Here is a 10,180-nt window from a genome sequence, read left to right as displayed (position 1 = left end):
GGTCAGGGAGAGTGTTCCACAGTCTGTGGTGCTCTCAGGTGGTCAGGGAGAGTGTTCTACAGTCTGTGGTGCTCTCAGGTGGTCAGGGAGAGCGTTCCACAGTCTGTGGTGCTCTCAGGTGGTCAGGGAGAGTGTTCCACAGTCTGTGGTGCTCTCAGGCGGTCAGGGAGAGCGTTCCACAGTCTGTGGTGCTCTCAGGCGGTCAGGGAGAGCGTTCCACAGTCTGTGGTGCTCTCAGGTGGTCAGGGAGAGCGTTCCACAGTCTGTGGTGCTCTCAGGTGGTCAGGGAGAGCGTTCCACAGTCTGTGGTGCTCTCAGGCGGTCAGGGAGAGCGTTCCACAGTCTGTGGTGCTCTCAGGTGGTCAGGGAGAGCGTTCCCCAGTCTGTGGTGCTCTCAGGTGGTCAGGGAGAGTGTTCTACAGTCGGTGGTGCTCTCAGGTGGTCAGGGAGAGCTTTCTACAGTCTGTGGTGCTCTCAGGCGGTCAGGGAGAGTGTTCTACAGTCGGTGGTGCTCAGGTGGTCAGGGAGAGTGTTCTACAGACTGTGGTGCTCTCAGGTGGTCAGGGAGAGCGTTCCACAGTCTGTGGTGCTCTCAGGCGGTCAGGGAGAGTGTTCTACAGTCTGTGGTGCTCTCAGGTGGTCAGGGAGAGTGTTCTACAGTCTGTGGTGCTCTCAGGTGGTCAGGGAGAGTGTTCTACAGTCTGTGGTGCTCTCAGGTGGTCAGGGAGAGCGTTCCACAGTCTGTGGTGCTCTCAGGTGGTCAGGGAGAGCGTTCCACAGTCTGTGGTGCTCTCAGGTGGTCAGGGAGAGTGTTCTACAGTCTGTGGTGCTCTCAGGTGGTCAGGGAGAGCGTTCCACAGTCTGTAGTGCTCTCAGGCGGTCAGGGAGAGCGTTCCACAGACTGTGGTGCTCTCAGGTGGTCAGGGAGAGCGTTCCACAGACTGGTGCTCTCAGGTGGTCAGGGAGAGTGTTCTACAGACTGTGGTGCTCTCAGGTGGTCAGGGAGAGTGTTCTACAGTCTGTGGTGCTCTCAGGTGGTCAGGGAGAGTGTTCCACAGTCTGTGGTGCTCTCAGGCGGTCAGGGAGAGCGTTCCACAGACTGTGGTGCTCTCAGGTGGTCAGGGAGAGCGTTCCACAGACTGTGGTGCTCTCAGGTGGTCAGGGAGAGTGTTCTACAGACTGTGGTGCTCTCAGGTGGTCAGGGAGAGTGTTCTACAGTCTGTGGTGCTCTCAGGTGGTCAGGGAGAGTGTTCCACAGTCTGTGGTGCTCTCAGGCGGTCAGGGAGAGTGTTCTACAGTCTGTGGTGCTCTCAGGCGGTCAGGGAGAGCGTTCCACAGTCTGTGGTGCTCTCAGGTGGTCAGGGAGAGCGTTCTACAGTCTGTGGTGCTCTCAGGCGGTCAGGGAGAGTGTTCTACAGTCTGTGGAGCTCTCAGGCGGTCAGGGAGAGTGTTCCACAGTCTGTGGTGCTCTCAGGCGGTCAGGGAGAGTGTTCTACAGTCTGTGGAGCTCTCAGGCGGTCAGGGAGAGTGTTCTACAGTCTGTGGTGCTCTCAGGTGGTCAGGGAGAGTGTTCTACAGTCTGTGGTGCTCTCAGGTGGTCAGGGAGAGCGTTCCACAGTCTGTGGTGCTCTCAGGCGGTCAGGGAGAGTGTTCTACAGTCTGTGGTGCTCTCAGGTGGTCAGGGAGAGTGTTCCACAGTCTGTGGTGCTCTCAGGCGGTCAGGGAGAGTGTTCTACAGTCTGTGGTGCTCTCAGGCGGTCAGGGAGAGCGTTCCACAGTCTGTGGTGCTCTCAGGCGGTCAGGGAGAGCGTTCCACAGTCTGTGGTGCTCTCAGGTGGTCAGGGAGAGCGTTCCACAGTCTGTGGTGCTCTCAGGTGGTCAGGGAGAGCGTTCCACAGTCTGTGGTGCTCTCAGGTGGTCAGGGAGAGCGTTCCACAGTCTGTGGTGCTCTCAGGCGGTCAGGGAGAGCGTTCCACAGTCTGTGGTGCTCTCAGGTGGTCAGGGAGAGCGTTCCACAGTCTGTGGTGCTCTCAGGTGGTCAGGGAGAGTGTTCCACAGTCCCTGGTGCTCGCAGGCGGTCAGGGAGAGCGCTACATTTGAGGGGGGTATGTCGTATTTCCGCACTCCCATCAGGATCTATTCTGGATGTTTTGTAGCTTTACAACACTATACTGTATACTTACATTTACTATTTGTAACCTCTCTTACTTGACTAGATTCAAAAGCCATTCATAACGGAACCATATACTCTACAATGCTCTGGTGAATATTTGACACTGCTACTTTAGCCTACATGAAGCGGTCGGGGTGAATAGTTCTGCAAACTAGATTTCTTTAGTTTGTCGTGCAGATGAACACTCATGCGAGATGGACGGCACACAGGAACACACATGCGTTGGGTCGCCGATTAAATGTCTCAGCTCTTGACCCATTCTGTCGTCCTTCCCCCCCCCCCCAAGTGTTCCTGTCCGTCTTCGTCAGGGACGCGACAACGTTAGTGATCTGTTCTGCATGTTTTTCCATTTTTCCAATAAACAATACAATACAGACAAAACAAAACTCACAAACGGTACAATACAGACAAAACATACTAACAAAATGGGGGGGGGGGGGGTGCAGATCAAACACTCCTGCTTTCAGTCATAAGTATTCTCCAAATATGTCCTTATATAGATCCAGGGACCGTCCTCTCCACGGTCATGTTCAGCGAGCGTTGAAGCTGCTCGTTCCATTGACAATAGGTCCATGAAATCATCCAGGTGTCCATGCAGAAACAATTAGGCTTTTGGATCTTCCAGTTCATCATGATTGTACGCTTAACTGACATATGTGCTAGTGTAATGATGCGTTGCGTAAGTGCTGATTGTATACCAACTACCCCTATGCCCAAGAGGCAGACTCTTGGACATAAGGGTATTTTAACATTGAGAATAGAGGATAGTCTTAAAATGACCTTGTGCCAAAAACTCTTCACTGTGGGGCAATGCCACAACATGTGGATGAGTGTTCCTACCTCCCCACATCCATGCCAGCACAAATCTGAGATGGCTTGATCCATTTATTTTGTTTTACATGGTGTAATATAGGCTCGATGAATTACCTTTAATTGTATCATTTTGTATCTTACACATTTGGATGATGTTGTTGTATTTTTTAAAACAGTCCCCCATTGTGGAGCAGTCAAGGAGACCTTCAGATCCCTCTCCCACTGCTGTTTGATGGAGGTCAGGCCATCTGATGAGCTAAGTGACAGTAACCTGTAGATCTTAGATACTGACCTCCTTTCTGAAGGGATCCTTAGTCTGTCATCCATATCCTTGTTTATCCCCATGTCTCTATTTTTAAAGGGGAACTATTTTACTATTTCTTACACTATTTGGGCACTTTTACACAATTCCTGTGAGTCTATGGAACACCTCTGTAATATATATATATTTTTTTATTCATTGTTTTGTATTTCTAATCAAGTCCTCAAAAACAGCATTTTTCTACCTCAAGATCTCGAGCTGTTTTGAGGCTGAGCTCCAACCACTGTGTGCAGCTCATCATGTACCTGATGCCACACTAACCATTAACATGCAGCGGTGTCTCTCTGACATCACAAATCATCACATTTTCAAATGACTCAGTTCAGTGAGGGTGAATATTGTGAGAGGAGAATTGGAAGAATGCGCCAATATGAGAATTAGAGACATAGATCATATTAATATAAGTTCACATAGCTAGGAAACAATGCTAAACACTCAAAAAGGCCATTTATAAGATAGTTCCCCTTTAATAGATACTGATCTTACTACAGATCTTAACTGAAAGTACAACATGAATTCACTGTCTCTTAAATTATACAGATCTTTCAATTCATTAAAGGGTCTTGTCTCTCCATCCTTCACAATCTGTCCTAGTTGATGTATTCCTTTACCCTGCCATGAAGTATTTACTAGTGTACTGCCCCCAGCCATTAACAGGGGGTTAGACCATATGGGGCATGAAGGTAAAGAGATCCCTTTGAAGGCTAACCGTTTCTGTAGGGTTTTGATGATCTCACATTAACATTTTATTATAGGGTTATCCATTTTAAAGTTAGGTTTAGGGTGAAACCATAATGATACCAAGGATACCGTTTTACTATGTTCTGATAAAATATTCTCCTCAATCCATTTCCAACTGCCTATTTCGGTCTTGCATAATGTAATCCCATGACAAGGGGAATTGATTGATTGATTGATTGATTGATTGATTGAAAATGTTATTAACAGATTGCAGAATGGGTACAATACAGTACAGCTCAATACACACAATTGTTAAGGGAATGCAGACCAGAGAAACACTTTCGTCTTGTTTACATCAGGGTCCCCCATTTTCAATTCATCATAACATATATGACATACATGACATACAGATAGACAGTACTGCTACATCTATACATTTATGACATATCAGATTTGCAAATACAGTACTGTTTGTGATACAAAAAGTGTCCAGAAAAAGAGTGTATATACATTTGAGGGGGGGGGGGGGGGGGGGAATACTGACAAAGCCATACTTGGTAATTTACTGGCATTATATGAAAGATAGTATGAGTGAACATCCGGAATACCAAGTCCACCGCTATTTCTTAACTAGAGATGTTGATGTACAACACATTTAACTAGAGATGTTGATGTACAACACATTTAACTAGAGATGTTGATGTACAACACATTTAACTAGAGATGTTGATGTACAACACATTTAACTAGAGATGTTGATGTACAACACATTTAACTAGAGATGTTGATGTACAACACATTTAACTAGAGATGTTGATGTACAACACATTTAACTAGAGATGTTGATGTTAGTGTACTGACTTGAATCTGTCTACAAAACATTCCTACAACCTACTGCTACAGGTAACTAGAGTGCGTTCAGGCTTTGGACAGCAGAGGGCAGTAGTGAACTGCAGGCTACACATTTCATAGATGTCTGGATTTTAAACCCCTTTAATTTTTTTTTATATTCCTCTGCTATCTTAGAATAACCAGTCTATAGATTTGTAGCCAGTAGCCAGTGTGACATCATCATTACAATGTTAACTTCACATCCTGACCTCGTGTGTCAGACTATCCGGGGTGTAAACTTGTAAAGTACTTGAGTAATAGTACAATACTTAAGTACTGTTTTTGTGGATTTTGTACTTTTTTGTATTATTATGTTTGTATACTTGTACTTTTACTCAATTACATTTCAGAGAAAAAACAACAACTTTTTACTCCTTACATATAAAATACAGACGTACAAAGTACAAAGTACAAATCTCGCAGGTCCAACCATTTTAATTAGTATATTTGTTTCTCTGGCCGAACTAACGTTAACGTTATTAATCCCGAGGCCGCGCTTTATTTAAAAACAGCCAATCAAATCCCCATCAATGGAAAATGAACCCGCCCATACCCATGCTGATTGGTCCTTGTGCAACACTAGAAAGCGGGGATCTTTGATTAATCACCTGCTATCAGAAGAATAGACAGTCAGAGTGACAAGCTACAGAAGATGGCCACAAACGATAGTACGAGTGATGAAGAGGACGAAACGGAACATGTCATTGCCCCGGAATCTTTTTTTTTTTTTTTTTACTTTTTAGTACTTAAGTACAACTTTTTAACTTTTACTCAAGTGTGTTTTTAGCCAGAGAGACTCTGACTTTTACTTGAGTACGATTTTGAGACGGTACCCATACTTTCACTTAAGTATAATTTCTGGGTACTTTTTACACCCCTGGAGATCATACACCTGGAAGGTCTGACCTCTAAAATATTTCATCAACTAAAATATGCGTCACACCCACTCCCTGCCGTCTGCAGGTGGCTAATCTTGAGTTTCCGACCCTCCACTGGATACATCCAAAAAAAGGAAAGTCTCAGAGGAAAATGGAGGGTTTAATTCAGCGTGGACAGATTAATTTGCTTTCACGACTAACGATGCAGGCTTACCTGTATGTCTGATATGTGGTGAGAAATTTGCGAACAACAAAACATTTTCTTTTAATTTGATATATTTTCCACAAATAAGGGAAGGACTCAAATAGAGCTGCATAGTTCAGGGTTTTATTTCAAAGTAGGTCTACACAGCCAGTCTTCTCCTCTTCATAAGAGTTTGAGGTTTTCTATTGTTATAAAAACAGCAATAAAATGTCAAAAAGTTTCTTTTTGTTGTTTTATAATTTCATAAATACAACAAACTGTGTGCTATAAGTATAAAGTATAATACATCGCAAATTACTTTGGGTATGCAATCGTCAGGCGTTTTATGCTAAATGTGGGGTATGCTTGGGGATAACTTGGGGGGGGGGGGGGGGTGGCTCTTTTGATAGTAAAGGTTGCTGACCCCTGGCACAAATAAGACATACAAATAAAATTTTCAAGCATTATGAATTATGTAAATATGAATGAACAAAATGCAATAACACAAACAAACACAAAGTCTACAGCACACCTGCATATATCAGTATCCTGCGTGACTAAGCCATTTCTTCATAGCTTGTTTAAAATTTCTCTCTGAGTCAATACTTTTTATAGACACTGGCAGTTTATTCCACTCACAGGCTGCCGAGTACCGAAAGGTATTTTTACCCATTGAGCTCTTGAATTTGTACAGTTTAATGTCAGTTGAACTTCCCCTGGTCGCATATGAGTGGGTGTCCCTAAAGCACATAAAACAATTTGACAAAACTATTAAAAATAAGGTACGATACAGAGTTGTATGTGTAACCGGTGTCGTGTTGCCCTGCGCTGTGTTTCGATTCGACCCCTGTCAAGGGATCGCCCTGAGTGGGAGTTGAACCCCGGTCTCCCTGTCCTGTTTGTAATTACCCTCTGTGTCTATCAGTGTCTGTATATTAGGTGTTGTGGGCCAGCAGTCCCTTGCGGGTTCATTGTTAAATGTTACCTATGTTTGTCAGTCGTGTATTGTTCCTGTCTTGTAAAGTAAACTGTTATCGTCACCACGTCGACTTCTGTCTCATCTATCATCGTTATTTACTCTGCCACCTGGGTTCACCATGCCGAAGACGCATAATCGTAACAGTGAGGCAGGTAGTTATTCTAAGCACTGATTACAGGGCAGCTGTAAGCAGTGACAGCAGCAGGTAGGCCTATAAACAGAGCATCATGTTGAACAGTGTTATTATCTGGACACACTAGCAGCGTTTAGCCTGTCAGCTGATTCACAGACCTCTCCGGTCTCATGCAAATGAGCAAACGACACATAATTAACTATCGCCACTGAATGAATGAATGAATGAAAACTTTATTAACAGATTGCAGAATGGGTACAGTGCAGTACAGCTCAATACATACAATTGTTAAGGGGATGCAGACCAGAGAAAGACTTTCGTCTTGTTTCCACCAGGGTCCCCCATTTCCAATTCATCGTAACATATATGACATACATGACATACAGATAGACAGTACTGCTACATCTATACATTTATGACATACCAGATTTGCAATTACAGTACTGTATTTGTGATACAAAAAGAGTCCAGAAAGAAAAGAGTATATACATTAGGCGTAGAAACTGTACATTGGATTGGGTAGGTGGGGGTGGGACTGTACATTGGAGGTGGTTGGGGGGGGGGGTGTTGGCGGGGGTTGTGTTCGGACATTTACAGGGGCCAGTTTCGAGTTGCAGTCTCCCTTAGGTGTTTTTTGAGAGTGTTTTTGAAAGTGGGTAGTGATTCACATTCCTTTACAGCTTTGGGTAGGGCGTTCCACATTGATGTGGCATAATTGCGAAACGTGTTTAGTCCCTTGTTTGAGCCGAATCTGGGTTTAACATGATTTGTGGAGCTCCCTCTGGTGTTGTGATCGTGGTATTCACTGACCTTTGGGAAGTATTTAGTCATGTACATGGGTACCTTGGTCGTGTAGTGTATCTTGTAGACCAGGCCCATTGCAAGTTGCTGTACTCTGTCGTCTACTCTAAGCCATCCTAGGTTGTCAAAGTGGGCAGGGGTGAGGTGGGTTCTAGGAGTAAGGTCAAGCAGTAGTCTGACCAGTTTGTTTTGAGATGTTTGTAATTTTGTTTTTAGCGCCTTTGAGGTGCTTTGGTACCATGAGGTGCAAGCATAGTCGTAGTACCCTTGAATGAGTGCTCCTGCTAGAGTCTTCAGGGTATTCTTGTTTACCAGTGAGGAGATCCGGTACAAGAAACGAGTTCGTTGGTTGACTTTTTTTATTACATTGGATGCCATTTTGTCACAGGAAAGATTTGCCTCTAGGATGGAACCCAGGTAGGTAATATCTTCTTTCCTTGTGACAATATTGTCACCCACTGTAACTGAGAAGCCGTCGGTCTTGCTGAGTTTGTTATTTGAACCGAAGAGAATGGACTCTGTTTTGCCCATGTGTAATGATAGTTTGTTATCAGCGAGCCATATGCAGATTTTGCTTAGTTCTGAGCTGAGGGTTTTTTCAACCTGTAATTTGTTCTTGTCAGAGACCAGCAGGGCTGAGTCGTCCGCAAACAGGAACAAGTTGCAGTCACAAGCTGACGACATGTCATTTGCATAAATTAGGAACAGTAGCGGACCTAGTATGCTTCCTTGTGGAACACCACAGTTTACTGTGAGGGGGGGGGATAGGGTACCGTTTACCTCCACCATCTGCTCTCTCCCCTCCAGGTAGGATTGCATCCAGCTCACTGATAGACTATCAAAACCAATTGCTTTTAGCTTGTCAATCAGAATGGTGTGATTGACAGTGTCGAAGGCCTTTTGTAGGTCCAGCATGACCATGCCGCAGTATTTGCCCGCGTCCACCTCTTGTTTGATGTGGTCGTTTAAATAGAGAAGGCATGTGTCAGTGGAGTGGGATGTTCTGAAGCCAGATTGGAATTCGTAGATTAGATTTTTTTCCGCAAGGTATTTTTCGACCTGTTCGTATACAATTTTTTCCATGACTTTCGAGATGGAGGTAAGGATAGAAACAGGGCGGTAGTTGCCTGGGTCTAATTTACTGCCTTTTTTGTGCAGAGGGGTCACTCTCGCAATTTTGAAGTCCTTGGGGACGTGTCCCTGTTTTATAGAGAGGTTTATTATGTGTGTGATGACTGGGGTGATGGCGGCTGCTGAGTCTCTGAGGAATTTGGAGGGGATGTTGTCATGGCCAGTGGCCTTGTTAGGTTGGAGGGCGCTCAGTTTTTTGAGTACCTCATCTGTTGTTACCATTTCCAGTTTGAAGTCGTCTTTGTGGACCCCTAGGTTTTTGTAGTAAGCTACTATGTGTTCTACCCCATAATGCCCTGAGTGGGAGGGTAGTTTGTTTACCAGTGTTGTGGCTATGTTTGTGAAGAAACTATTTAAGTAATTGGCTACATCCAGCTTTTCTGTGATGAGCGTGTTGTCCGTCTTTATGTTTATGTTTGAGAATCTGGTTTTAAGTTTTTTACTGCAGCCTAGTTGGTTATTGAGTAATTTCCAAAGTTCACGCGGTTTGTTTTTGTTTTCCTCGGTTTTGTCATTGATGAATTTTTTCTTTGCTGTTTTGATCATGGAGTTTACATCATTTCTTAGTCTGTTTCTTTGCAGTTTGAGTTCAGTCACGTGGGCTTGGAGTTCACTGCTCGTGCTTATGTTAAGCTTTGACTGACTTTTACGAAACTCAGAGCATTTTTTGTCTCTGGTTTTCATAGCGGTCAGTATTTCAGCGTGCATCCACGGCTCAGCGCGATTTTTTACCCTGGTGGTTCTTAGGGGGGCCATGTTGTTTAGTATCGTTGCAAATTTGGTTTTGAAGCCAAGCCATGTTTCTTCAACCAGTGTACCATTGAGCACATCTGACCAGTCCAGACCCTCCAGTTCAAGGTTAAAGGCCTCGCTAGAGTAGGTTTTTAGGTCTCTAGATGTGACTGTTTTGTGACAGCCAGCCTTTTGTTTTAGCTTTTTGCGGGTACAGAATATCATATAATGATCACTTAACCCGCATGCTATAACCCCTTTATTGGCGATCTTGGACTTGTCAGAGGTCAGGATGAGGTCAATGGTAGTCTGAGTTGACTCACACACACGTGTGGGTTGTGTGATTAGTTGGCTGAGGCCGTGCAGATCACAAAACCTATTGTAGGATTTGAAGACGGGTGCATCTTTTTGTTGCATATCCGTGTTCCAATCCCCAATAAGAATCATTTCTGTATCCTCAAC

Source organism: Notolepis coatsorum, assembly GCF_963971535.1.
Source record: "Notolepis coatsorum genome assembly, chromosome: 14".
Taxonomy (NCBI): Eukaryota; Metazoa; Chordata; class Actinopteri; order Aulopiformes; family Paralepididae; genus Notolepis; species Notolepis coatsorum.
Note: the sequence above shows the minus strand (reverse complement) of the source record.